The sequence below is a fragment of the Pelodiscus sinensis genome, chromosome 7 (assembly GCF_052426305.1).
Source record: "Pelodiscus sinensis isolate ZL-2025 chromosome 7, ASM5242630v1, whole genome shotgun sequence".
Classification (NCBI taxonomy): Eukaryota; Metazoa; Chordata; order Testudines; family Trionychidae; genus Pelodiscus; species Pelodiscus sinensis.
Window position 1 is genome coordinate 31,554,149 of NC_143058.1, and position 26,548 is coordinate 31,580,696.

Sequence of the window (26,548 nt, forward strand, 5' to 3'; positions counted from 1 at the left end):
GTTGCCAGATGGTTTCAACAAAAATACTGGACACATTTGACATTACATTACAATCTACATTGCATCTTATTTAGAAAATACCGGATATTTATATTTTCTCATTTATATTTTCTCAATTTGTTTCCCGAACAGAAAGCTCAAATATTTGAATGCCTGGTTCAAAACCGGACACCTGGCAACCCTAACCTTATGTGATCCTTGACTATCAAACCTGAACTGTGGATTGTAGCTCTGTATCAAGGATCGCTTTCAGCTATCCTAGCTTTTGTATTATTCTACCTAAAAATATGTACCTTTATTATTTAGGAAAAATCTGAATAATTTCATACAGACTGAGCTATTACCTCAGGAATGCGAGAAAAAGAAAAAAGTTGTTTCCTAAGGAATTAAATTTTACAGTTTTGACAGGACTGAACATTTAGGTCATGCACATTAGGTTAAAGTGGTAGGAGTACCACACTACAGAGGACCCTTTGAAATACTGTATTAGTTCATACTCAGTCTCATTTTTAGTAGCAAATATTATGGTAAATAGATAAATTTTATATATATTTGTGGAAGAAATACAGTATAAAACTTTGGTTTTTCACTGATGTGGTAAAAATACATATTGGGCACCTTACTGGCTTTTAAACGTATACATTATTGTAAATATTGGCAACTGTGGCTAGAAATTGCTTCTAAGTGCCAACAGGTCTTTCAGAGTAGAAGTGCTGGATTTTATATATTTTGCAGCCCTCCCTGCAGGATTTTTTATGGTAAGGGCTTCCAGTGTTTTATATTGTTAGGCTATTTGCAGTCATTAATAAAATAGTGTTAGTTGCCTCCAGCGTACTGCTTAAATGACACAGAAGTATGCAATGAAAGATTTAAAATATGCTGGCTTTTTATGAATAAACATAGTGAAAAGAGCATCAGGCCACTGGAATATTAAACAAACTGCTGAAATAGTTGCAGTTGTCAAGAACTAGAATTTCACTTTCTATTATATGCAACGTAAAACTACTTTTCGGGGGGGGGGGGGGGGGGTTTCCCCACAAATGTCAGGCCATTTAGTTTGAAAAGTTTTGTGTTTGAATGAGTTTGTGGGTCACTATAGATAGGACTAATATTTGGAAAATAGCTTGTGATATGCCTCATGTGACCTGTTTTAGTTAATCCTTGTAAGTTTGTACATATAGCACAGAACACCCTCAATGCTTGTGAGTGCTTTAGATGGGGAAAATTGCAACCTGTATTGATGAAGTTCAGATGGATTTCAGGAGGTTTTGTAATCAAAGGCAAAATTTGAACTGACGTGTGCTCTCTTGCTCTTTTTCATAAGTGTTTCAATTGAAAGGTTATTTGGTTTTATTTAGGCTGTGGCTCAGATTTAGCTATTTTTTACTTTTACTAATTACCTATTTTTGTCATAAAATGTGTGCTGCTTCTTAAGCTTTTGCTGTTTGAAACCAAATACAGTCTGACTGTTACAATGTGTCCGCTCAACAAATATACTTCATTGAAAGTGAAACTTAATGGCTTCCAAGATCTGGTGCATCAAGTTTTTTAAGAGTAGCTTTTCATGCTTAAGACTTTTATCTGTGCTTTCACAAAAGTCTTTGGTTGGTTGGAGTTTATTGATTATCCAGTAAAGAAAGGTGGAAAGTACGCATTATACCAAGTTTTCTTGTTAAAATGAAAACAGCCTAATTTTAAAAAATATACTTTTATGATAGATCACTAATTTTAATTGGTTAGCATTGGAATGAAATTTGGCAAGCCTGCATTCAGTGTAATGTTCAAGCCTTTATTTTTGATATTAGTCATTCTATTGCTAGTCTTCAGTGATTATATGTATGAGGTGAAGGTTACTAGTTTTAATCTTTCATTTTAAATATAATGAAGGATTGAACATTTTTGCCATGTCAAATGAACGTATGAGAAACAAAGATTTGATGATATTCACAATAGTCCTGATCCCATTAAATTCAGTAGCAAAATGTCATATTGAGTGCAGTAGAATCAGGAATATGCCCCATACCTCAAAACATACATGAAGAAGCAACTGCTTTTTATTGCTTGTTAATCACCACAGTGTTTTGCATGGTTGAGGATATGCAAGGGAGTAAAATCCTATTCCCTATCATTTGAACTCTCTGTGTTTGCTCTTCTGATCAACATTACTTCCCTCTTTTAAGTTCCCAACATTGTAGGAAGCATTCCTAGACAGTAACTACTTTAAAAGTGAGCAAGGATTTTTCTGAAGGAGTTGCAAGCAAAGAATCGGGATAGTGTGTAGGTTTTTTTTAAGCTGAATTTTAATTGAGGAGTGAGTGTCAGCCACTTAGGGAAAAAAATCTCACTTCCAGATAGCAGGTTTTCTACAGTACTTGATTCCCATGCATGTTAGTCTGTGGAATTGCAGGAAGAAAACAGGGCATGGTCTTAACTAGGGATGTACAATCTTGTTTAATTAGTTTACCAGTTAAACTTTGTGTTTAACCAGTTAACTGATTAAACAGGGGGTAGGGGACCGATAAGGGTGGTGCTTACAGGTTAACCTGTTAAACATTCACATCCCTAGTCATAATCATAGAGTCCAAACTCTTGCATCCATCTCTGTCCAAACTAAATCCTGCCACATAGCTGGTGGATTAATAGATGTCATTCATTATCTCTTTGTTGTATTGGCAAAACCATTTGTTGAAATATTGTAACTTATTTTAGTAAATTTGATTTTAAATTTAATTTTAGTGTCCAAATTACTGCACATTCCAATGCTATAATTTCAATGTGTTGAATTTATTTCCACATTTATCCTGGCATATGGTTGTTTCCTTTTTCCTAAGGTGGAATTTCCAAAAATCATATTTAAGTTTTATGCAGCCATGTACTTTATGCACCTGTTCACATGTCACATAATGCCATTTTATTATTCTGGTGGCTCTTCTGTGTAGCCATTAAATAAACCATTGTTTGCCTAGGGAACTACTTTTTTAATACTTAAAATTCAACTCTAATATCAAATCCACAGTATTTAGTTCAGTAGGGATGAACATCACTCTGCAGAGGATCAGCACGGGTGAATTTCATCCTCAATGAATTTATATTTAGAGTAGTATGCATCTCCTTTTGCATCTTCCTTTTTATTTTCATACTGATTGTACTTGTCAGCACAGATGATAAGATAAAATAATACAGCTGAACTTAAAAATATTAAGCAGCCCTGTTACACAGTCAGTTTTCTGGAGCTGCTTCCTTTGTTTATAAAATTGACTTGCAGACAGTCATTACCATGGAGAAGAGATTACTTTATATCTAATAAAAATACCACATGGAGGAGTTGTGTTTTCCTCTTCCGTTGTGAAGAGCTTGCAAACTGATCCTTCATGGCTCTTAGTAGAGTGTATTTATTAATGTTAATGTAGCAGAACGGACAGAAAAGGGCATGCTTGATATTTATTTTTTCTATAGCTTTAAATGGAAAGTCAATACTTATCTGTCTAAATGCCATCTCTGCTTTTTTATGGTAAATTCTCAATATTATACTCTTGAAAGGTACTGCGAACATAGGGCCCAATCCTGTAGTCTCAATGCGCAAAGAAATGTAATGGGTGGTTTATAGGATTAGGCCCATGGAAGACTTCTAACAATTAAATCCATTCCATTTTAATAATCTAATTATAATGAATAAAGTAAAAAAAGAAACCAACCCTTAGTTGAGAGAGAGAGAGAGAGAGAGAGAGAGAGAGAATAAATTACTAAAGCTACTATGCTGTTTTTAATGTCAAGAATACCAGTGAACAATTGAAGACTCTTCATTTCAACTGTTTTCAGCATTCTCTATTATCACATTGATACTAATACATCAGATAGTGCATCATATAAAAATTTAGCACGAGATTTATTTCATATGTTTAAAAAAAAAGGAAAAACAAAAAAAGTATTTCAGTTATACAAAGAAAAAAGGAACTTGAGAAAAGTATCGGTGAGACACAATGTAGCACTCTTTTTTAACATTGTAATTTATATTTTGAGATTTGTTTTTTAATTCTTGAATTTATTTGAAAATATTTTTTTTTAAAATGGAAAATTTTCCTTTAATACATAGCCTTAATCATAGTTAGAAATAAAACTGTTTTAAATGCAAAATTCAGTAATCACAGTTGATTGCCTTTTGAAAGTTTCTATTGCAACAGAACTAGTAATGTAATGAATGAATAGATCATTGGGAATGACTCTACTTGGTGAGAAAACGTAAAAAATAACAAATGGACCTGTAGCATGTTGGGGACTAATACAAAAAATATAGATAGTTTCATGAGCTTTTGTGTGCACAACTGACATCTTCAAATGAATGGAGCAAGGGCTCCCTTCCAGAGGTACAAATAAATAGCAGAAAAAAAAGGGGAGAAGGGGAGAGAGGGAAAAACTTTTTCCAATTTGCATATGAGGGCCAGTTCTGCAGACTCTCTAGTTGGTTCCTGAAATTACTTTGTAAAAGGATAGCCACTTTGAAATCCATTAATGAGTGCCAGGGCAAGTCAAAATGTTCCTCAACAGGTTTGTGTGTGTTCACATTTTGAATATCTGATTTGTGTCCATTAATCCTTTGTCATAAAGACAGTTTGGCCAATATACATGGTACAGGGGCATTGCTGGCACTAGATGGCATAGATCAAATTAGTGGATGTGCAGTTATATGAGCCTCTGATATGGTGGCTTATGTGATTAGATCTGTGATGGTGTCACTTGTGTAGATGTATGGACAGAGTTGGCACTAGAGTTTATTGCAGGGATAGCTTCTTGGGAGAGTATGCTTTGAGGCGTGATGTGTGGTTGCTGGAAATAATTTGTTTCAGGTTAGGAGATTGTCTGTAGTGAAGATTGGCCCATCTCCTAAGGCCTATGAGAGTGAGGGATCATTTTCCAGGATAAGCTGTAGATTGTCAGTGATGCGCTAGAGCGGTTTAAGCTGCGGACTGTAGGTGATGACTAGTGGTGTTCTGTTATTTTGTTTGTTGAACCTATCTTGAAGAAGCTGATGCCTAGGTACTTGTCTGTCAGTCTGTTTTTTCACTTCCCCGGGTGGGTATTTAAGTTTTAAGAATTCCCGATAGAGATCGTGTAGGTGTTTGTGGTATTGGAGCAAATCCAGTTGTTTCTTAGGACTTGGCTATAAGCAATTGATCAGATAATGTGTCTTGGATGGAAGCTAGAGGCATATAGGTAAGTATAATGGTTGCTAGGTTTCTGGGATAGGGTGGTGGAAATGTGGCCATCATTTAATTGTACTGTACTGTCAAGGAAGCAGATATCCTGTGTCGACTGGTACAGGCTGATGTTGATGGTGGATTGGAAGTTATTGAAATCCTGGTAGAATTCTTCAAGGGTCTCCTTCCCAAGGGTCCATATGATGAAGATGTCATTGTATGAGGGGGTGAGAGCTGAGGAAACATTTGAGGTCACCCATAAAGATGTTGGTACATTGTGGGGTCATGCGGGTGCCCAAATCTATGCCACTGACCTGAAGATATAAATTGTCCCCAAATTGAAAATAGTTGCGGATGAGGAAAAAGTCACAAAGCTCAGTCACCAGGTTTCCCTCCCTTTCTCCTCTCTTTTTCTGCTATTTATTTATACCTCTGGACCCTTTCCTCCATTCATCTGAAGAAATGAGTTGTGCCCACAGAAGCTCATGATCCTGCCTGTATATTTTTTGTTAGTCTCTAGGGTGCTACAACAACATTTGTTGTTTTCAAAGTGTTTTTTCTAGTTACAGACTAACGTGGCTACCCCTATGAGACTCTGCTTGGGAAATAATCTTTGGTAGGAAACTCAGAGTTGCAAGAGAAGTGTGTTGCAGTGGAATGTTAAGTTAAAGTAAATAAAAATAGTATTTGGAAGTGGGAGGACATATCACCACACCACATATCACACACCATTTTATCTTAATGTTAAATTAGCATAATTGAGGCCCTAATTGATAATGTCTCTTTTTGGTTTTTCAGTTCTAAGGTTAAGCTTGCATAGATTTTAACATTTGCTTTGATGGGCTATTTGACAGTGAAATAAGTTTTACTCCAAATTGCCCTTTTTTTTGTGTCTCTGAGAAGTGAAATTTCAGCAAAGCTATTAACTCTCTAAACAGAAGCATGTTTTGGGGAGAAGACCAGATAACTGGGGATTACTTTTTCAGTCCCCCCTTGCCCCCCCTCCCGCCCCCGTTCCCTGCAGTCATTTTCCATGAAGAATTTCTTCAGTGCTCTTCACTCAGTTTTTTTAAATTTTGGGATTTTATTTGTGTAGGTGTGAACCAGATAGGAGGCATCAGGGAAAGGCTTTATAATCTTCCTTGGAATGCAAAGAGAATCTATAGAAAATAAATTAAGGGAGGATCTAGCAACTCCTCAGTATAGTTCCCCTTAAAAGCCATAGTTTTTTAAAAGACCGGATATTTCTTATGAGAGGTATTTTTACCTACTTAAACATAGATTGAGTAATAACTCTAATCAACACACATAAGAGAACAGCTAAAAAGTAGAGAATACTAGCAAACTAGAAGACTTCCTGAATAGATAATGCCCTCAGCATTGCGACGAGAGAAACAATAGAAGGTTAGAGTAGACTAGTTTTTGAGAAGAGGCGTGACAGTTGGCCCACTTAAATAAGGAGGGATAGAAAAATTAGAAATTTTCTCCTTTGGGAAGGAAGGCAAGACTCCAATTATTAGGGGGAGGGTAAAAGAGCATAGGAAGTATTAAGTGTGAATGTATGTATCTTCTGTACTGTTGCAGAGTCCAGTACATTTCAGTATACCTTTTCTGTTCTAACAGTGGTAACCAGAATAGATAAAACAACAGAAGATCCACAGGGAAATAGATTTAGATGATCTTATTTATGTCTTTCTATAACCCTAAGTTGTGAATTCCCAGGAGAAAATTCAAATCAGTGCTCTGCAACTCCACTGCTCTTTTCAACTAATAGATGAATTATAAATTCACTATAATTTCTTCCTGTCATGTAGGAAAATATAACTCTTTGTCAGGTACTTTTCCACCCATCCACTTATCTGTGAGACAGAGTAAAATAAACTAGGCAGCTCTTCCATTTTTTTATTCCCATCTGCTAGCTAAATCCTAGTCTGTCACTTTAAGAGGGTCTATTTCTGTTCCCTTCTGTTTAATGTTTGGAAAGTGCTGAACTGTGATTGACTTTACTGAAAGGACTGATAGTGCCTGAATATGTAATCATATCTGGCACATCACAATAACGTTTGGTGGTCCCAGGATGTGACAATCATATTACAGAGGATATACTCCTTTATGTCCATGAAATGCTTTTGTGTAATTTTTTTGTCTCCCAGTTCTTTTCCTTACCTCACATGTTATTACAGCACATGTTTAAATTGTGAATAAAATCTTATGTATAGCAAATGCTTTGGGAACATGAAAATGTAAGGTGTCAACATTACTGGATAATCCAAAGAAAGCTGCAAAGCAATTCCAACTTGGATCTGCCAAGTTCTTCAACCCTATTTTAGATGCCTATTTTGATGGTTTTTGGGGCCACATTTTGCTAGTTCTGGTGTAAATCTGGAGTAGCTCTTCTGGAAAAACTTCTTTCGAAAGTGAGCGTCCACACAGCAAAAGCGCATTGAAAAAGTGATCTGCTTTTTTGAAAGAAAGCGTCTAATCAATGTGGATGCTATCTTGCATTTAAGTTGTGATTACTAATGGACGGAGTGGCCACCAGGGCACCTATGTTTTTCCTCTTTCCTCTTCTTTCGAAAAAACCCTCTTCCCTGTCCTCACACGCCTTTTCCCGAAATAACTCTTTCGGAAAAAGGCTTCTTTCTTGTAGAAAGAGTTTTACCGTTGTTGAAAAAAACCCTGCATTCTTTCAACTTTCCGTCGAAAGAACACAATTGCAGTGTGGACGTAAGTGTAGTTTTTCCGCAGAAACTCTATAGTGTAGACATACCCTAAGCCCGTGGTCACCAACAGGTCGATCGCGAGGCGTCGACCAGTCGCTTGCGAGGCGTCCTGTCTGCCCCGCCCCCATTTCCCTCCCATCCCCAAGAAGCCCCACTACTTACCTCAAGTGAAAATTGAGGTAGTGTTGGCTTCCCGGGGATGGACAGAAGTCCCGCAGCTTAGCGCCACTTCCGGCGATTCCAGAAGTGCGCTAGCTGCTCTGCTGGGTCTACTGCGGGAGAGAGCATCGGCTCCCTGCACCGCACAGGAGGGGTGAGTCAGCCCCGCGGGAGGCATGCAGGAGGTTTCCCAGCGCGTGTGCGCGTGGGGGGCGGGTTTGGCCCCGGGGCAGGCGTGCGCACGGGGCTTCCCTGCGCGGGGGGGGTTGGCCCCCTGGGCAGGCACACGCGCGGGGCTTCCCTGCGTGGGGGGGGCGTCGGCTCGGGGGCAGCCATGCGCGGGGCTTCCCTGCGCCGTGTGGGGTCGGCCCCGGGGCAGGCACGCGCAGGTTTCCCTGGGGGGAGGGGAGAATCCTGGGAAGAGGGAGATGCAGGGGACTCTCCACCTCCACTGGCACCCCACTCCCCAACCCCTGTCCCCATTCCTGTCTCCACTCCCCAAACTCTGTCCCCACTCCCCTGTCCCCAGCTACAGAACTCTGTCCCTATTCCCGTCCCCACTCCCCGAACTCTGTCCCCACTGGCACCCTGTCCCCTGCTGCAGAACCCTGTCCTCTGCCCTCCCAGCACCCTGTTCCCTCTCCCCTGCCCCCAGCTGCAGAACTCTGTCCCCACAAAATGTATAATTATAAATGCTTCATTTTAGATTTAAATAGCATGAATAAAAACAGACCATTTATTTCATAACTATAAACATGTGATTTTAATTGTATGTATCGCATAATTTAAAAATAAACTGTTTATCAGAGTGTGTAAGTGCGGGCTGGGGATAGCAAGTGATGGATAGGAGGAGAATAGAGAGGGCGGGGCAGTAGATCTTCGCCTGTTCTGAGATTTAAAAAGTGATCTAGGGTGTAAAAAGGTTGGAGACCACAGCCCTAAGCGGTGTGGCAGGACAGCCCTGCAGTTCATTAATGAGCCCTTCCCAGTCAGGCAGCTCAATGAGTGAAGCCCTGAGCTCCTGACTGGGCGGGGCTGATTAAGCAGCTGAGGGGCTGTGCTATCAGGCAGCTTAAAGGGAACATTGGTCGGGAGCCACTGACTCAGAGAAAAATCAGTCGAGGGCTGCACACAAGGCTAATAGATTTTGTGTGCTCCAGCTCTGCAGGGGGATGGCAGGGATAGCTAGAACACTAGTACAGACTCCCCAGTGCTGGCAGTAGCCCTGAGTCTCTTGGGCCAGAACTAGCAAGCCGGGGGCTACACTCAGTCTCTGGGTCTTAGGTTCCCCACTCCTGATGTAACTGAATGATTGATACTGCGTTCAGGTTCTGTCCTTTTTTATTTTTAAGGTTAGATTAGCATTAGGTTGGTTGTCAAATATTGTGCAAAAAATTTTAAAAATGAATAGCTAAGGTGCTGAAAAGTGAGTGTGACTCAAATTTCTGATAGTTTAGGACCTGAAAATCATCAATTGATATGTTTCTAGTCCCCAAAGTATTAAGATACCCTTATAGATGATCATGTATAAATTTTTTAAGCACCCCCAAAGCATTTATTTTCAAAATTAACTGAAGTAATTTTCCATTTTTATTAAACATTTTTGTACTAAAGATCTGCTGTTTACATAGGAATAGTGAAACTCCCAAGAAGTTGTTACTAGACAGAAATAATGGTTGAATTTTATTCTGGATTTCCATCAGAGGCCTCAGTTGCTTCATATACTTAGGAGCCCATATCCTTTATAAATTGCAGTATTATCCTGCAGCTTACTGATAAGGTACTGAAACTGTTCCAAAGTGAGAAGTTAATCAGAATCTGGAAAATAAGAAATTGGTTCATGAATTCATTCTGAAAGCTTATTAAATGTTATTTTGAAAATGGTTAAACAGTATCTTCTGAGCACAGAAATCAAACTACCTGTCACAGATTATTCACAAAATTTAAAATATAACACTGAAAGCATGTTTTTTTATTGTGTGTGTGTGTGTGTGTGTATATAATGTTATCTGAATGATGAAAATTTAGATATCCCCTCAAAGAGCTTTCTCAAATATAAAGACTTATCTAATGAAAAAAATGCTTATCTGACAAATGAAGTCTAAAAGAAATTTGAAAGCTGCATATAAAACTTAGTCATCCTGAGTCCCAGCCCAGTGTACAATCCATTAGACCAAACTTTTTCTCATTAGGGTGTTTTTGCTTGTGTGTTTGTCCTTCATGTCAGAAAATTGAAAATAAGTTGGAACATAATAGGCATCCAAGCCACCAGCAATCTCAATTATCCAAGGAGACTGGATCTGGCTAGTGAAATGTCAAAAGTTGACAGAGCTGGCTTAGGAGAAGTTGAAACTAGGCCGGCTAAGAGATGTGTTGATTCAGCATTTTCCCTTAGTCCCAGAAAGAACTCAAAGCTGCTCTTCCTTATGGGCTGATACATGGTAGGATTCTGGTATTGCCATCTTGCCTTATCTCTATCATATCTTTTTGGGGGATCAAGAATGTTATGAGGAATGTTGGGAGCAACCAGGTGTGATATAATTTGGAAGTCTTAAAGGTTTTATCAGTATGGTTTAAGGCCTAGGGAATGGGACAGACATTGAATATGTTTTCATGGTTGATGATCTTACAAAGACAATGACTTGAAATCCTTTTAGATTATTTTATATCTGGCCGTAGTCTGATACCAGTCTGACTTGAGTGAGGAATATTATGCGGTGGTTATTTTCATCCAGCTTTTCAAAGTCAGTTCTGAAGTCAGAGATATTTCTTGCTATGTAGGATTTATTGCATGGGTTCTTCTGGGTTCCTTTTGTCACTGGCCTGATTTAATGTTATGTGAGGCTGTCAGGAAGATGGTGAAGTGGTCTGGTCTGTGATGCTATAAGCATGGAGATTCACAGCTGTGTAACTTGTCATTGAGTAGAGAGGTTGCAGTGCTTACATAACTTTTCTTAGTGGGGCTGTACTTGGATCTACAGAAAGCCTATGATACAAAGTCCTTCACCAATGGCTCTTAAGCAAACTAATCAGGGACAAATGGTCAGTGTCAAAATGTAGAAAGTAAATAACAGGGTCTTCCCATGATCTGTACGGTTCAACATATTCATAAATGAGCTGGAGAAAGGGGTAAACAGTGAGGTGGCAAAGTAGGCAAATGATACAAAATTACTCAACATAGTTCAATCAAAAAGTAGGGATGTTAAATGTTGTTTAATCAGTGTCAGCCGACAGTCAGGGCAGTGTGTGTGTGTGTGTTTCCGAGAAAAGGTTTAATGTCCATGTCTTTACTGCTAGGACCGGGGTCCCGTCGCAGAGGGTAGCCAGCAGGCCAACAGACGCCCCTTTATAGGAAGAGCTTATTACACCTCAGATTTTAGCTGCTAGAACACAGGGTTCCTTCGCAGCGGGCAGGACCGAGAGGTGAGACTGAGAGGTGCCCCAACGGGAAAGACTGAAAGGTGCCACAACGGACCTGTCACCTGGGAGTGACACAAATCCAAACGCCCAAGCTCCTCCTATACCTGTCCCTTATGACCGGCTGAAGTTCTTTTAAATTGTGCTTGGTTCTGTTACAGAAGGAGTCAGGTTAAAGCTTAAACAGTTACAGGTTTATTAAAAAAAACTTATAAAAGCATATGGTTATAATTGCTATTGCTCTCTTTCTTAACTGTTAGCAAATACAGATTTTAAAAATAGTTGCAAAGAAAATAAAGATAGAAAATAGAAATAATGGTACCAAGTGACAGCTTAATCTTTAAAGAGCTCTAAGTCTATGTGTACACTTAAGACAAAGGACCACATCCAGGTACAATTTTTACCCCCTTCTGTGCCTCTCGACTCAGCGTGTCAGGCCAGGGCCGGTCTCTCAATTCCTAGGAAAGACGAATACGAGGTGGGCGTCCCCTTGGAACCTCGGGAGATCAAACACCTAACCTGACCAGCAGATAGATGGTAGATTGACGCTCAGAGTAAATGTGCTGCTGGACCCATCTTTATATCCCTGGGAGCCCGTATCCTCTTTCTTATCTAAGAGGCCAAATTGTACTGGTCCGTTTTGTGGCGCCAGTTCTTACAAGCAAGTTTCAAGTTAATTTACACTTGCAAGAGAGAGAACTAAATTATGAGTACTAGACATTTTTTTACTGGGCGAGAGATTCCTCCCCCCGCGGACGGCTGTGTTCGTATCAATATGGGTTAAGTCAAGGGCACTCCTTGGCAGCCTCTTGGTCAGCAATTGGCATATCTCTGTTTACAGCCATTCACGGTCACAGCAGCCTGGGCCTTCTGCTTTGTGTGCCCTGTATGCTCCAGGCAAGCAAAAATGGATGTTGCAGGGGGGGTTCCTGTCTGGCTACATTCCACTCCTTGATACGACACACCACGTCCCAGGATACAAGATGGTGGTGATACCAGCACCTCTTGCCCACCTTGGGGGAATCTAGAAGTGCCCAATGGCTGGAATAGAAAGTTCAGAATCTAGGAATTGGCTAAGGTCTCTTTCTAGTGCTATACAGGCAGTCCCCGACTTACGCGGATCCGACTTATGCCGGATCCGCACTTACGAACGGGGCTTTTCTCGCCCCGGAGCTCACAGGCGGTGGGTCACCACCCGTGTCCTCCGGGGCGAGAAAAGCTTCTCCCGGTCTCCCTGGTCTTCTGGGGGGGTCCAGCAAAGCCGCTGGACCCCCCCAGCAGACCAGGGACACCCGAGCAAAGCCGCCCAGGCGACGGGAGTCCTGCTGCCTGGGCAGCTTTGCTCGTTTGCCCCGGAGCAAAGCCGCCCAGGCAGCGGGACTCCCGCCGCCTGGGCGGCTTTGCTCCTGTCCCCCTGGTCTGCTGGAGGGGTCCAGCAAAGCCACTGGACCCCCCCCCCCCAGCAGACCAGGGGCACCCGAGCAAAGCCGCCACCTGGGCGGCTTTGCTCCCGGGCAAATGAGCAAAGCCGCCCAGGCAGCAGCTTTGCTCTGGTGTCCCTGGTCTGCTGGGGGGGTCCAGTGGCTTTGCTGGACCCCCGCAGCAGACCAGGGGGACAGGAGGAAAGCCGCGGAGCACGCCCGCAGCGGGACAGCCCAGGCGTGCCCGGGCTGTCCCACTGCAGGCGTGCTCCAAGGCTTTGCTCCCCGTCTCCCTGCAGACGAAGGAGACGGGGAGCAAAGCCGCTGAGCACGCCCGCAGCTGGACAGCCCGGGAGCGCTTGGGTTGTCCCCCTGCGGGCGTGCTCAGCGGCTTTGCTCCTGTCCCCCTGGTCTGCTGGGGGGGGGGGGTGCAACTAGTGCCCCCCCCCCAGCAGACCAGGCTTTTCTTGCCTACCCCTGGGGTAGAGCAGCTGGGGGCTGCCGGGTTGGTCCTGCAGCACCGCTCCGGACCAACCCGGCAGCACCCCAGCTGCTCTGCCCCAGGCGTCCTGATTCAGCCGCTGCTGGTCAGTTTCAGCAGCGGCTGAATCAGGACGCCTGGGGCAGAGCAGCTGGGGTGCTGTTGGGTTGCTCCAGTAACACCGAGGAGCCGCGCTACTGGAGCAACCCAGCAGCACCCCAGCTGCTCTGCCCCAGGCGTCCCCAAGTCAGCCGCTGCTGAAACTGACCAGCGGCTGACTACAGGAAGCCCGAGGCAGAGTTGCTCTGCCCCAGGCTTCCTGGAATCAGCCGCTGATCCGTTTCAGCAGCAGCTGACTTGGGGACGCCTGGGTTTCTTAAGTTGAATCTGTATGTAAGTCAGAACTGGCATCCAGATTCAGCCGCTGTTTAAACTGATCAGTTTCAGCAGCGGCTGACGCCAGTTCCGACTTACATACAGATTCAACTTAAGAACAAACCTACAGTCCCTATCTTGTACGTAACCCGGGGACTGCCTGTATATCGAATGTGCACAGAAGAGATGGCTGCATTAACTAGGCATTGTACAATACATAGGGTTATGCAGAAAATGATTACAACAATTACAATGGTTAGAACAGTGGTTAAAATAAAGTGTAGGAAAGGAGTTTGGGAAAATCCCAGCTGTTGGACTAACCAATTTCGCCATGAGATGTTCACATTCTTAGTTACAGCATGTCTTACCCCATGCCGTCCGTTGCCACTTCCCTTGCCTCCCCCCAAAGTTATTTTGAGGATTGCGGTGGTCGCTGTCATCGAACCACACTGGTCTCCATTGGAAGATGTCGCTCTTGTTCCACTAGTTGTTTTGGGCTGAGAGGGACAAGCTCGATTCCCAGTCCAGTAGAGGAGTCAAGTAAGGTGTTCTGGTACAGCAGTAGCAGTTGGGATGAGGAAGAAGACCATGGCGAATTGGAGTACTATGTCTTGCTTCAGCTTAGGTTTTTTTTTTCCATAGTTCAGTCTATAACAACAGCGATTGCAAGCGCTGCAAGAGCAAGTGGTATATATACAAAAAGTTCATGGTGGTTTTCTGGATCCACACCAGTGTTGGGAGGGATACATCCCAGTGGAGCACTGTTCGGGGCCATTGCCTCTGTATCCTGTAATAAAACAAAAGGTTCGCCGGTCTTGGATACAATCCAAGCCTCAGTAATGGTTATTGGTGTCAGCCCAGCGTCTGCAGTGGTCCAGACTTCTTTTCCTTTGTGGGAGTGCAGTATGTGGGTAGGAGAGGTTCTCCTTGTAGGGAAAAATCTCTTACTGATCGGACTGTCCGTAGGGGTCTGCCGATTGAATACTGTGGTGCAAAGATTAAACAATCTGTTTTTCTATTTGCCATCTCTGGGCCTTTGGGTCCTTATGGATTCTTTACTTCCCCACTCCCATGGGTAGGCACGGGGGAGATGGGGACTAACTACCGTAAGGGCTGGGTGGTCAAAGCTATCCTATTCTTTAATACTGGCCTTCTAATTCTTTTAATTTAGTTCCATTAATTAACAATCCAATTAGTCTCTGGTTCAAATATCTGGTTAGGTCTAGTGAAGTGGACACAGAGCTGGACAGATCCTTCAAACTATCTAGGATCACTCGGTTGGCTTGACTGGTGTCTAGGCCTTTACAGGCACTTGATATTACTGCATCTACCAGGACAATTTCTGGGCTATGACATAAATGTTGCTGACAGAGTTTCCAGGCCCAAAAAAAGTGAGGTCAGACAAAAATAAAGAAATTAAAAGAACTTCTCAGTCAGTCAGTCATAATCATCTGGTGTATGGGGTTATATCATACATTAAGACCATTTGAAAGAAGTAACACTTAACATAGTCCAAAAGCATGTTCAGATTCAGAAATCACAGTCGTCATGTACCTTGTGGTTGTCTGATGGAACTCTCAAGAAAATTCTGTTCACAACCAAGTGCTATACACTCTGCAGTACATAGAACATATTTTACATAATCGGAAGGACTCTCCAATGAGGTATTAAACTTCTAAAACAATTTTGGTCAGACTTAACACAGGCTGAAAACACTGCATTCTTGGTGGATAACTATTTTAAGCAATATGCAACGAGTTAAAATAATAATAAAAATATTCAGAGACGTTTGGGAAATTCTCTAACTTAGTCACCATGACTGATCTCAAATGGAAAGGCCATAGTTGAGTTTAAAACAGGAAAAAAAGGCTACAGTTAGTAAATAAGAATCTAATGCTAATCTCTTATCCTAATGCTAATTCCTTGTCTCTTGGTTCAGAGTGTTTTCTTGAAGCTTCAGATATCTAACTCAAATCTGTATCTGTGAAGAAGGGAGTGTCTCAAGGTGCTGCATTAAAACAGGGGAAAATGTGAAAATAAAATCAAGGAAGACAGGACAGTCGAATTCTGAATTTTGAGATTTTTTTATAATACTTTTACACCAATCAAGACTTCTCAGCATCAATTATGCGTGTGTTTTGCCCGTTCAGTTGATTTGCTCAAAAATTCATACTGGTTTTAGTGCTGAAAAAAGTAAGTAACTTGGTGAAAGTATATTGTTATCCAGAGGCAGAAGTAAAACCAGTGGTATCTAGTTCACAGACTGTGGACATTATTGTTCTCTTGTGTTTTGTTTACGAAATTGCAAGCTTTTCATTATGGACTGTGCTTGCATTTCAGTGTCTCGAGCATAAATATACTAACACAGTGAATTATATAAAGATTTGTGCTTCACTTAATAAAACGTTAGTAAGTAATTAGGTTATTCCCTTCATTTCACAAGATGTTGTGGCTTGTTTTTCTGGGAACAGATACAACTATCCTGGTGAGAGACTGCTGTGAGAAATGGTAGCATTGAGGTTTTAATATTATGAGTTAGTCTTTTGGAGCATTCCTTTTATCTTATGTAACCTGAATGCCTAGTCATATGATTTAGAAACATTTTGTGCATTCTTTAATCCAGTGATATGTAACCTTCTTGGACTCGTCTTCATATGCTGATTCAGAGACATGTATAAAATTGATTATACATGCCGTGTGCATACATGTATTTCAGTCTTTTCATGAACAACTATTGAAGTGATAAGTATGAGTTTGTTACTGTGGGACAGACTTGTGCAATGATCCAGAAAACTTAGGTGCACTAAAGTGTGATCTCTGATTGTATCAGAAATCCGAATAATGCTTGGAACAAGTAGAACATATCTCACAGGGGAAATATTAATTCCCAGCTCCCTAAGCGCATGTGATTTATGTCCCTTGTGCAAGTGAAGCATTTGTATTTTGTTTAAAAAAAATATTATGTCTTAAATGAAGCTTGGAAGGAGTGAGTGCAAGTTAACCTTGAGGTAATTGTAGTAAAATGAAAGCCCAACCATGGTAGGCACTGATTTATTGCAGCCTGCAAAATCCATGAACATTGTGGCTATTGTTATTTCTTCTATGCTGAACACTCATGTCACATTCTGTGTGGGATGCGTTTTTATCATAACATTCAGAATAGTCTTGAAGGTGTGATTTCTTCTTTGCACATAAAGTATTGAATTGTTCCCTTCAAGGGAAAGGAAAACTCCATAAGGACCTCTCTGTGGAATTTCTTTTCTATCATCCTGCCCTTGATGGGAGTATAAATTGGAGCAGACTGAAGTCATTATCTCACTCTTCTTCCGTACAGTGTTTCTTGCTGCCTTTCACTAGTGTAAACTGTAGATTTTCCAGGCAAAAAATACAGAAAGAATATTTTTGCTAAAATGGCACTCTGTAGCAAATCCAGTAAAAACTCTACTAGATATTGCAATATGTGTATGAAGAAAATAGCTTCTATATAGGCTTGAGAAGATTCAACTCAAATTGTTAATCAGTAAATGTCAGATTCATCAGACATGCAGAAATTGACAAAAATGTGTCAGTTGTAATCGATGAGCACAGCCTTCTCCCTGCATCTTTCATTGACAGGGATCTAGTATCTTCTACCTCACATGCTTACATGGAGCCTCACTGTAACTGGCTCCATTTGCTCACTCACCAGCTGGGCGGAGCTTAGTGGCAATGATGCAGATTTCTGTTACTATTTATTGGGTTCAGTCCTACAAGGAGGACTGAATCCATTTTAGTGTCTGGACCCTGCCCATGCCACTCATATGAAACAGCAGAATCTTGCTTTCACTGCTCGTTTTTTGCTAAGCACTGGTGATTTCCAGTATTGAAATTGGAATGCTTCATAATGTTTTTCGTCTCTAAATAAAAATCAGTTGCATGACTGTAGTAGATGTGAGACTCTGTAAAGCCAGTGTTATGATCTCTTGCATAGACCAGCCAGATTGAATTTCTTTATATGGTCGCACAACTAGTTGTGTCCATTGATACATTGATTCGAACAGATGCTCATATTCAATATGTTGCAGAGAATGCCAGGTTATCATTAAGAAACTGGAGTTATGTGACAGCAGGAAATAGTAAATCTTTTATTGTATGTGGATCTATAACCTAGAAAAAAACCTTTTGTATTAGGTGCTTATAAGGAACTGATGTTTTCAATAAAGTCTCTAGTGTCTGTTATCTATCAAACAGAAGCAATAGCTTGAAAACTGACAATGCTGTGCCCAAGTAAAAACTGTTTGAAGAACTGTCAACCTTCAGTCCCTTTTTAGCAAGGATGGTGAAGCCAAATCCCAAGGGCTACTGCTGGAAATGTCAAAAATCAGGTTTCACTGACTCTGCATGATAAAGTGCCAAAGAGGTTTATTTGTACATTGTTGTGCTGTAACATAGAAGTATCATCCCTATCTGTGGTGATAGAACAGTAACATTTTGCTGTGAACATGGAGTCAGTTAACACTTTGCATTGCCCCCCCCCTTTTGTTCTGGTGTGACAAAGCATACAGAATCTTACACCATAGTTTGGTATGTTGGTGCATACAGTGTGTTATGCAGCACATAGACTACAGTGTGTGGAGGGTCAGGAGTCAAATTAACAGTATTTCTGTAGTAGTGGGTCCAGGAAAAGTTCTGTATGGGTCATCCCATGTCCAGAGCCAGTTTAACCCAACACTGAGAGTGAGATTGCCCCACACTCATCCAACAGCGGTGGGTTGTGTCCCACAGGCTGGGCCTGGCTTCCCATTCTGGGCATTGTGACCTAGTGCATGGGTCTGTAATATCACTCAGATTTGAAAGATCACTCATCATTATCCTTTGGTTTTGGTTCTTCCTTCAAGTCAACATGCTGTGGAAAAGAACTCCAAGTGAGTTCATCACACTGCAATCGCTGCTGCCTCAAAGATGGGAGTGCATTGGACTGGCAGGGAAAAGAGTATTGGCTGTTTTAAGTCTCCTCTTCCCTTGTGGGTTGGTAGGCAGAGTGTCTGGGATTGACAGGAGGAAAGGCATGACCTGACCTGGTGATTGGGCCAGTAGTGCTCAAGTTAGCAATTAGGCCCCTGTGTATCCCGAGGAGGGTTTATAAACTTTGTCCCTCCACTTGGAGCCCCCTCTTGTGTCCTGATTTTTAGCTGGGATCTCAGGAGTTATTGTAGGAGCAGATTTCTTGGTCTGCTGTGGAGATTGCACTAGCTGCCTTTTTGGGCAATGGGAAGGAATTTGTCCTTGAATGCCAAATTGACTGAGGTGGGCAGGAAGGGTGTTTCCCTTTTTTGTTTAGTTTGTTTTGTTTCCTCCCTAGCACTTTGGTGACCCAGTGGGATAGGTGAGGAGGTAAGATTAAAATTGCTGCATCTTAGTAGTTGGTGGCTGTCCACTGCAGGTGTTTGACTGGTTTCCTGATACACCAGAACTAGAAGCAGACTTAAGGAAAGGTATTGTGTAAAAAGCTGTGTGATGGGAGTTTGGGTTACTAGGAGAGACTCTTTCCCCAGTCTCTTAACTCTCTTAGGGTATGTCTACACTACAAAGTTAGTTCGAACTAACGGACGTTAGTTCGAACTAACTTTCATAGGCGCTACACTAGCGCTCCGTTAGTTCTAACTTAATTCGAACTAACGGAGCGCTTAGTTCGAACTAGGTAAACCTCATTTTACGAGGACTAACGCCTAGTTCGAACTAGCTAGTTCGAATTAAGGGCTGTGTAGACCCTTAATTCGAACTAGTGGGAGGCTAAGGCTTCCCAGGTTTCCCTGGTGGCCACTCTGGCCAACACCAGGGAAACTCTATTGCCCCCCTCCCGGCCCCGGAGCCCTTAAAGGGCCATGGGCTGGCTACTCACTTTGTGCCAGTTGCAAGGCTGCAAGCACCCGTGCCTGCACAGCCTGCACCTGCCACACCATGAGCCAACCATCCGAGGGCTCCCAGCCCTCCACTGCTCCCCAGGACCAGCCTGGCGGCTCCCAGGAGCCTGCCCGGGGGCGCAAAAGGCGGGCGCCCGCCTGGTCAAGTGCGGAGATCGTGGACCTCATCGAGGTTTGGGGGGAAGCCTCCAATGTCCACGATCTCCACACTAGCCACCGGAACGCGGCCGTCTACGGACGCATGGCTGCCAGCCTGGCTTCCAGGGACCACCAGCGCAGCCGGGAGCAGGTGCGCTGCAAAATAAAGGGCTTGCGGCAGTCCTACTCCCGGGCCTGCCTGCCAGGGGCCGACCCGGAGGCCTGCCCCCACTTCCATGCCCTGGACCGCATCCTGGGGGCTCATGTCGTCCCTTCCCCCCGGGACGTGATTGACCCCGGGGCAGAGGGACCGCTCCTGGACACCGAGGAGAGGCAGGGGGCTGACGTTCCCCAGGAGGTGCCAGGCAGCCTCGAGCCATTGCTGGCAGGCTTGCAGCAGCAAGTCCAGAAAGTGCACCAGAAGGTGCAGGGCGAGCCGTGGCTCCATGTAGCCACCTGCGGCGGTCCCCCCCGAAGGGAAGCACCGACACAGACGGGCACAGAGACCGACGCTTTGCTGTCCCTCGGCGAGGTTGGCAAGCAAGCAGGAAAAGCTGAGAACCGGCTGTCCAGGGGGGTCCCTTTAAGCACGAGCCTCAGATAGCCTCAGACAGCAGCCACACAAAGCAACTACTGACCTGATGCCCTGCCAGAACCGGTTTCAGCTGCCCTTAAATGCCCCCCTGCGTCCAATCAGTGTGGACGCGCTAGTTCGAATTAGCAAAACGCTAATTCGAACTAGTTTTTTAGTCTAGATCCGTTAGTTCGAATTAGCTTAGTTCGAATTAACTAATTCGAACTAAGTTAGTTCGAATTAACGTTGTAGTGTAGACGTACCCTCAGAGCGCAGAGCATGGAGAGGTCCTAACAGGCTAGCAACCAGCTGTGGAGGAGTTGGGATTGACAGCAGCCCTCCCATTGGCAGAAACAGTTATGGAAGGAATTGTGGCCAGTAAAAATTACTGTTTGATAATTCTCAGATAAGAGAGGCTGCAGCCTTATTAACTTACTAAATCACATTTCTTTCATCTTGTCTTTCTTCCTGCGTTTCCAGGACAAACAATAGTGCTAGCCAAAGATTCCAGTGGAAACCAGTGGGAAGAGAATGTTGTATTAATTTAGATGGAATGTATGGGCCCGAACATCCTAATATGTTAACTTAAACCCATCCTTGTCCAATGTTAATCAAGGTTTGGTAACAGAGACCTCAGCGTGCTTAGTTTATGGCACAAAAATAATGAATCATCCTTTAAATGTTTTATTAAAAATACAGGTGCAGGGAGAATAATTTAAAGGATTTGAATATGAAGTATTAAATAAGGTTTTAATTTTACCATCTTTTTAGTTGCAGAGATTATTAGAAGGAAAAATACCTCCTTGTTTGACGGCCTTTTTATTATTTTAAAGGTGGCAATAACTGTCCTTTTGGGGGAAAATGGAAAAAATTAGCTGAGATGGACTGGAAGAGTTGTTGCTGCTGATCTCCTATTTCCTAGAAGAGAAAATGAGACAAACACACACAAAAAGAAAGAGAAAAGTACAGGCAGTCCCCGACTTATGCGGATCCGACTTACGTCGGCTCCGAAGTTACGAACGGGGCTGCCCCAGAGTACACGGACTGCGGGACCTCTCGGTCCTGCCGCCCGTGTACTCCGGGGCTTTCTCTGCGCCTCCCTGGTCTGCAGACCAGGAAGACACACACCAAAGCTGCGGAGGGGTTCGGGCAGCTGAGGGGCGCCTGGGCTGCCCGAGCCCCCTCACCCGCCCCCCCCCCCCCGCGGCTTTGCAAAGCCGCGGGGAAGCCGGCAGCGGAGCAGTCCGGGCGCGCCTGGGCTGCCTTGCTGCCCGAGCCCCCCCACAGCTTTGCAAAGCCGCGGGGAGGCTCGGGCAGCGAGGCAGCCCAGGCGCGCCTCGACTGCTTCGCTGCCGGCTTCCCTGCGGCTTTGCAAAGCCGCGGGGAAGCCAGCAGCGGAGCAGTCCAGGCGCGCCGTGGGGGAAGCCGGCAGCGGGACAGCCCAGACGCCCCGCGGCTGTCCTGCTGCCGGCGTCCTCAGAGGCTTTGCTCCCCGTCTCCCTGGTCTGCTGGTCTCAGTCCACCGCCCGTGTCTTCCTGGTCTGCTGGGGTGGGGGGGGGGCGCAGCTAGTACGCCCCCCGCCCCTCCCCCCCAGCAGACTAGGCTTTTCTCCGGACGCCTGTGTCTACACGCGGCAGTGAAACGGGCGTTCGAAATAAAGCCCTATTTCAAATTACCTATTAAACCTCATTACAGGAGGAATAACAGGTAGTTCGAAATAGGGCTTTATTTCGAACGCCCATTTCACTGCCGCGTGTAAACGCGGGCAGTTATTCGGGGCTTGTAAATTTCAAAAATGGCGCCTGGCCGGGAAGATGCAAATCAAGTGCGGGATAGTTAAATCCCGGGCTTGATTTGCAATTCTGAATGCCTACATTTGCAGCCCTATTCCGAAATAGGCTGTAAGTGTGGACATACCCTATCTTTAAGGACTCCAAAAGGGAGTGATGGATGGATTAGCCCATTCACTCATTATTTTGTGTGCCCGATAGGTCTCACAGCCAGTATACCAGTTTTGGCTTATTCATTTTCGGTTCTCAACTCCTTTTCTTTACCAGGTATGATCTTTACTTAATCCTTAAATTATAACAATAGGTCTTTTTATTGGGATTAATTAATCCTTTCTGTCTCTCTTTCATGTTTTTCCATCAGTGTTTGTTGTTATCTTATTGTGACATCTTACAAACTCAACTGAGCTGACAAAGTAAATGTTTTGGTCCAGTTATTACAACAGGAGGAATGCAAATCCTGTCATTGCGTGTAAAATCAAAATATGCCTCTTGGGGAGAGTCTGCTCTCACTGATTCAAACTGTATCCTTTCTTCATTAGCAGGTGAAAGCTAATTCTGGGATAAAATAGTAGAGAAACATCTATTTCAAAAAACTTACATAAGTTGCCTACATGGGAAGAAATAATTGATAACAATCTCTTTTAATCTTGTAGAGAAAGATAAAACAATCCAATGTCTGGAAGCTGAAACTAAACACAGTGAAACTGGAAATACAGCATAATTTTTTAACGGTGAGGTAATTAATCACTGGAACAAGGGTTACCAAGGGCTGTGGTTTGGTCTTCATCACTGATCACATGTTTTTCTGAAAGATATGCTGTAGGAATTATTTTCAGCTTTGAGTTCTATAGGTCAGAATGATCACAAGGGTCCCTTCTGGCCTTCTAATCTATGCATATAATTAGATTTGAAACAGGGTATGCCCAGTTTGAGTTTATTTCTATCTCCTGTTGTTGAACTGTTTTATTAAGTATGATAAATACTATTGTATCAGAAAGAGGCAGCAACGGCTCCATGGGAGGAGGCAAGGGTGCAGCCGTGGTGTTCTACTTTTGACATGTACAAGAGTCTTTGCTGGGACTCTTGTACATTTCAAAGTGGAAGCACCTCATGGAGCCAAGAGTCAACGGGGGGCTCCACACGGCGTTTCAGTCTGGGAAATGCACATGAGCCCCTACTGGGGACTCTTGTACATTTCAAAGGCGGAACACTGAATGGCACTTCCGCCTTTGAAATGTAGCAACAGCTGGATAGGCTCTTGCTAGATTTCAAAGTGGAAGTGCCCTTATCGACTAACTGAATAGTCGATGAAAATTCCATTGACTATTCGAGTAATTGATTAATCAGATTTTAACATCCCTAATGTCTACACAGTAAAGAAAACCCCTGTCCATGTTAGCCAATGTGGAGCTTAGGCTGTGGGGCTGCTTCATTGCTGGGCAGACTTCTGGGCTCAGCGCTTGGGACTCTCCCACCCTGCAGGATCTAGAGCCTGGGTTCCAACCTGTCACTATACAGTCCAGGTGCTACGGGGAGTTGAGGTTGATCCAGGTGCAGGGGCTCCGTGACCTGGTCCGTTTACAGGGACCTGATAGAGGCAGAAAGGGGTGGGGCAATGACTAGTTGACTACAGTGTTGACTAACCAATAAGCTTTTGCTTATCGGATAGTCAGCTAGTCGATTAGTCACTTACATCCATAGTAGACATACCCTTAATATCTTCTGTGCTTCACAGACAGAAGTTTTAGTATTACCATCTGCACTCTGCAGCCATATAGATATGCTAATGTGCCTGGTAAGGAATCTAGTTATCAAAAAACATTTCCTGAAACTTTTTTGTCGTCTGTATTCCTATAGATACGCTTGCTGAAAAAGTTTTGAAATAAATTTCCAAAATAATTGAAAAATGGGGGTTTGGCATCATGGGGGTTTGAGTGCAGAGGGCTTAGTGAGGAGCGGTCTGGAAGCAGGGGTGAAAGTCTGGATGAAGAATGTGGGGCTTTGAAGGGGTGGTGTGTGTGTGTGGCATCCTATTGCATGGGGTTGGGCAGGTAGTGGCAGTTCCCCATACAGTGGCCTCGGGAGGTTCCAGGGGTGGGTCTGACTTGTCCCCAGTCCCAGCTCTGGAAATGGGCCTTACAGACCTCCATCCCCTTAGCAGCTGGAGCCTGGTGTGGAGTAGGAACTACTGACTGGGGTGTACCCTACTCTTCCCTTTCTCAGTTCCAGGTACATTGCAATAGCAAGTGAAAGGGATAGTCTTATATGCATGCCTAGCTCTGTCCCCAGAGCAGTGATTTACATCTTCCCTGGTTTCTTCCAGTAGGCTCGCTTTAGACCACTGCCTGGGATCAGCTATTCTGCAGGGAAATATCTAAAATCTGTGGGGCACATTAATTCTGTGTCTGCACAGTGGAGAATTCCTCCAGGAGTTATATATATACAGTGAGAGAGCGAGCAGAATAATTGGTAATGAAAACAAATTGCAGTATCTTCTTAATAACTCTGCCAATGCTGGATTATTTCCTACATTATGTTGTTAAATTCTTTGACTTGTCTAGTTTTAATGATTCAAGTGAAGCTGGAATGATATGGGAAATTGGCAAATAATTGTTGAATTAACCCCCTCAATCCCAAATTCATACCTCTGGATTTGCAGCACAGATAATCTTTCAGAATCATCAGTGTCAAGGACTAACAGTTCTGCCATGCAATAGCCATTGCACGATTAAGGAATTTTAGTGTTTTTCAGTCCCAGATTTAATACATTATCCACATTACTTGCATCACTACTATCATCTTCCTGGAGTCAATTTTTGGCAAGTTATGTTTGTTTCAAGTGCCTTAACTATGCATTTCCCTACATTACCATGTTTGGATTTCTTTCAAGTTTAATCTTAACTCTGAACTTCCTAGTTTTGTATTGTTTTCTGATAATCATAACATTGTAATGCTTTTTAAGTCGTCATTATGTGTACTGAACCTTAACACCGGATTAATGAAGTATTTTTGTTAGAGATAAATATTAGAGTGAAATACTAGGTTCTTTGAATACACTGGGACCAGATCTCACCCTTTCTGATTTAGCTAATGTACAGTAAGATGAGGATTCAATTACCATATGTTCAACATTTCTTCCATTCGAGTCACCTTCATTGAAAATACTTGGGAAACGTTCAAGTTTTATCATTTCCCTGCCATGTTCTTTCTAAGTGTCATTTTTGTTACATTATTGCAATAACTGGCTCATTACAAGGAAAAGAACAGTACAATCAAAATCTGCCTTGGTTACTGCAATTCTTTCATTGTATAAAAAGAGCCATAATATTGCCATCAAATCATTTGGATTAGAATAGACGTTTAGTGGGTCAGCTCCACCCCTCCCTCTGCAATATGAAAAGTTGTTGCATGTACTTCAATGACAACCTTAAAGACCATAATAATTGAAAATATATTTTTTAAATAGTTTCACGATGGTTTGCATAAATATAAATTTAAGTATGCTAGCTTCTTATCTGCCTATAATTTTGCACAAGACAGCATTGTGGGCAAATTTAGATGTGACCTTGAAAGACTAATGCTTTGCAATGCTAATAGCATATCATTAAATGTACTGCTTGATATTAGGATTTGTAGAATACTAGGGAAGTATATCAGTATTTTTCATTACCAAAGTTAATGTACTGCTCTGAATTACCTTTTGTAAAAATTAGTTTAAAATATCACAACCACATAGGTGAAGTGAGATTCTAGTCCAGCCCTATGTCTGTGATTCAGCAAGTTTGGTGGATTGGCAAAAAGTTTTGTAACAGAGAGAGAAAATGAACATGACATTTTTACATGGCGTGTAAAAGAACCACACCTGTTAAGACCTGTTAGAGTATGTCTACACAGAAGAGAAGAACTCATGGCTGAGTAGTGCCACCTGACTTGGAATTGTGGGACTTGGGCTGCAGGACTTGGTGTGCAGTATTCTGGGTTTGAGGCACAGGCTGGAGCCTGGACTCCAGGACTGTGAGGTGGAAGGGTCCCTGCACTAAAAGCCCACACAGCCATGAAATAGCCTCACACAGCCTGAACTGTGCAAGCCTGACCAACGTCAGGCTTTAAATAGAAAATGCCAGTGTGAGACAAGGTGGGCGTGGTAGTGTGGAAAATCAGATTTATGGATGCCTTGGGAATGGGGGTTGTTCATAACTCTGAAGAAGACATTACAGATATCAGCCTCAGAGGCGAAGGGGGTTTGGGTTGCAGTCACGGAGTGGGGAGGAAAGGGCTCCTGGGAGAAGCGGGGGTCAGGGCTTCTGCCCCACAGGAGTAATAGGGCTCATGGCTTTAGATGCAGGGGAAATGCTGAGGCATACTGCTTCA

The 26,548-nt window shown here is 43.0% G+C and overlaps 1 protein-coding gene across 1 annotated transcript in view; it reads left to right on the forward strand.

Annotated features, from left to right (window-relative positions):
• KCNJ3 (potassium inwardly rectifying channel subfamily J member 3) overlaps positions 1-26,548 on the forward strand; it is a 203,619-nt gene that overhangs the window by 27,922 nt on the left and 149,149 nt on the right. The gene's annotated exons all lie outside the window — the stretch shown is intronic.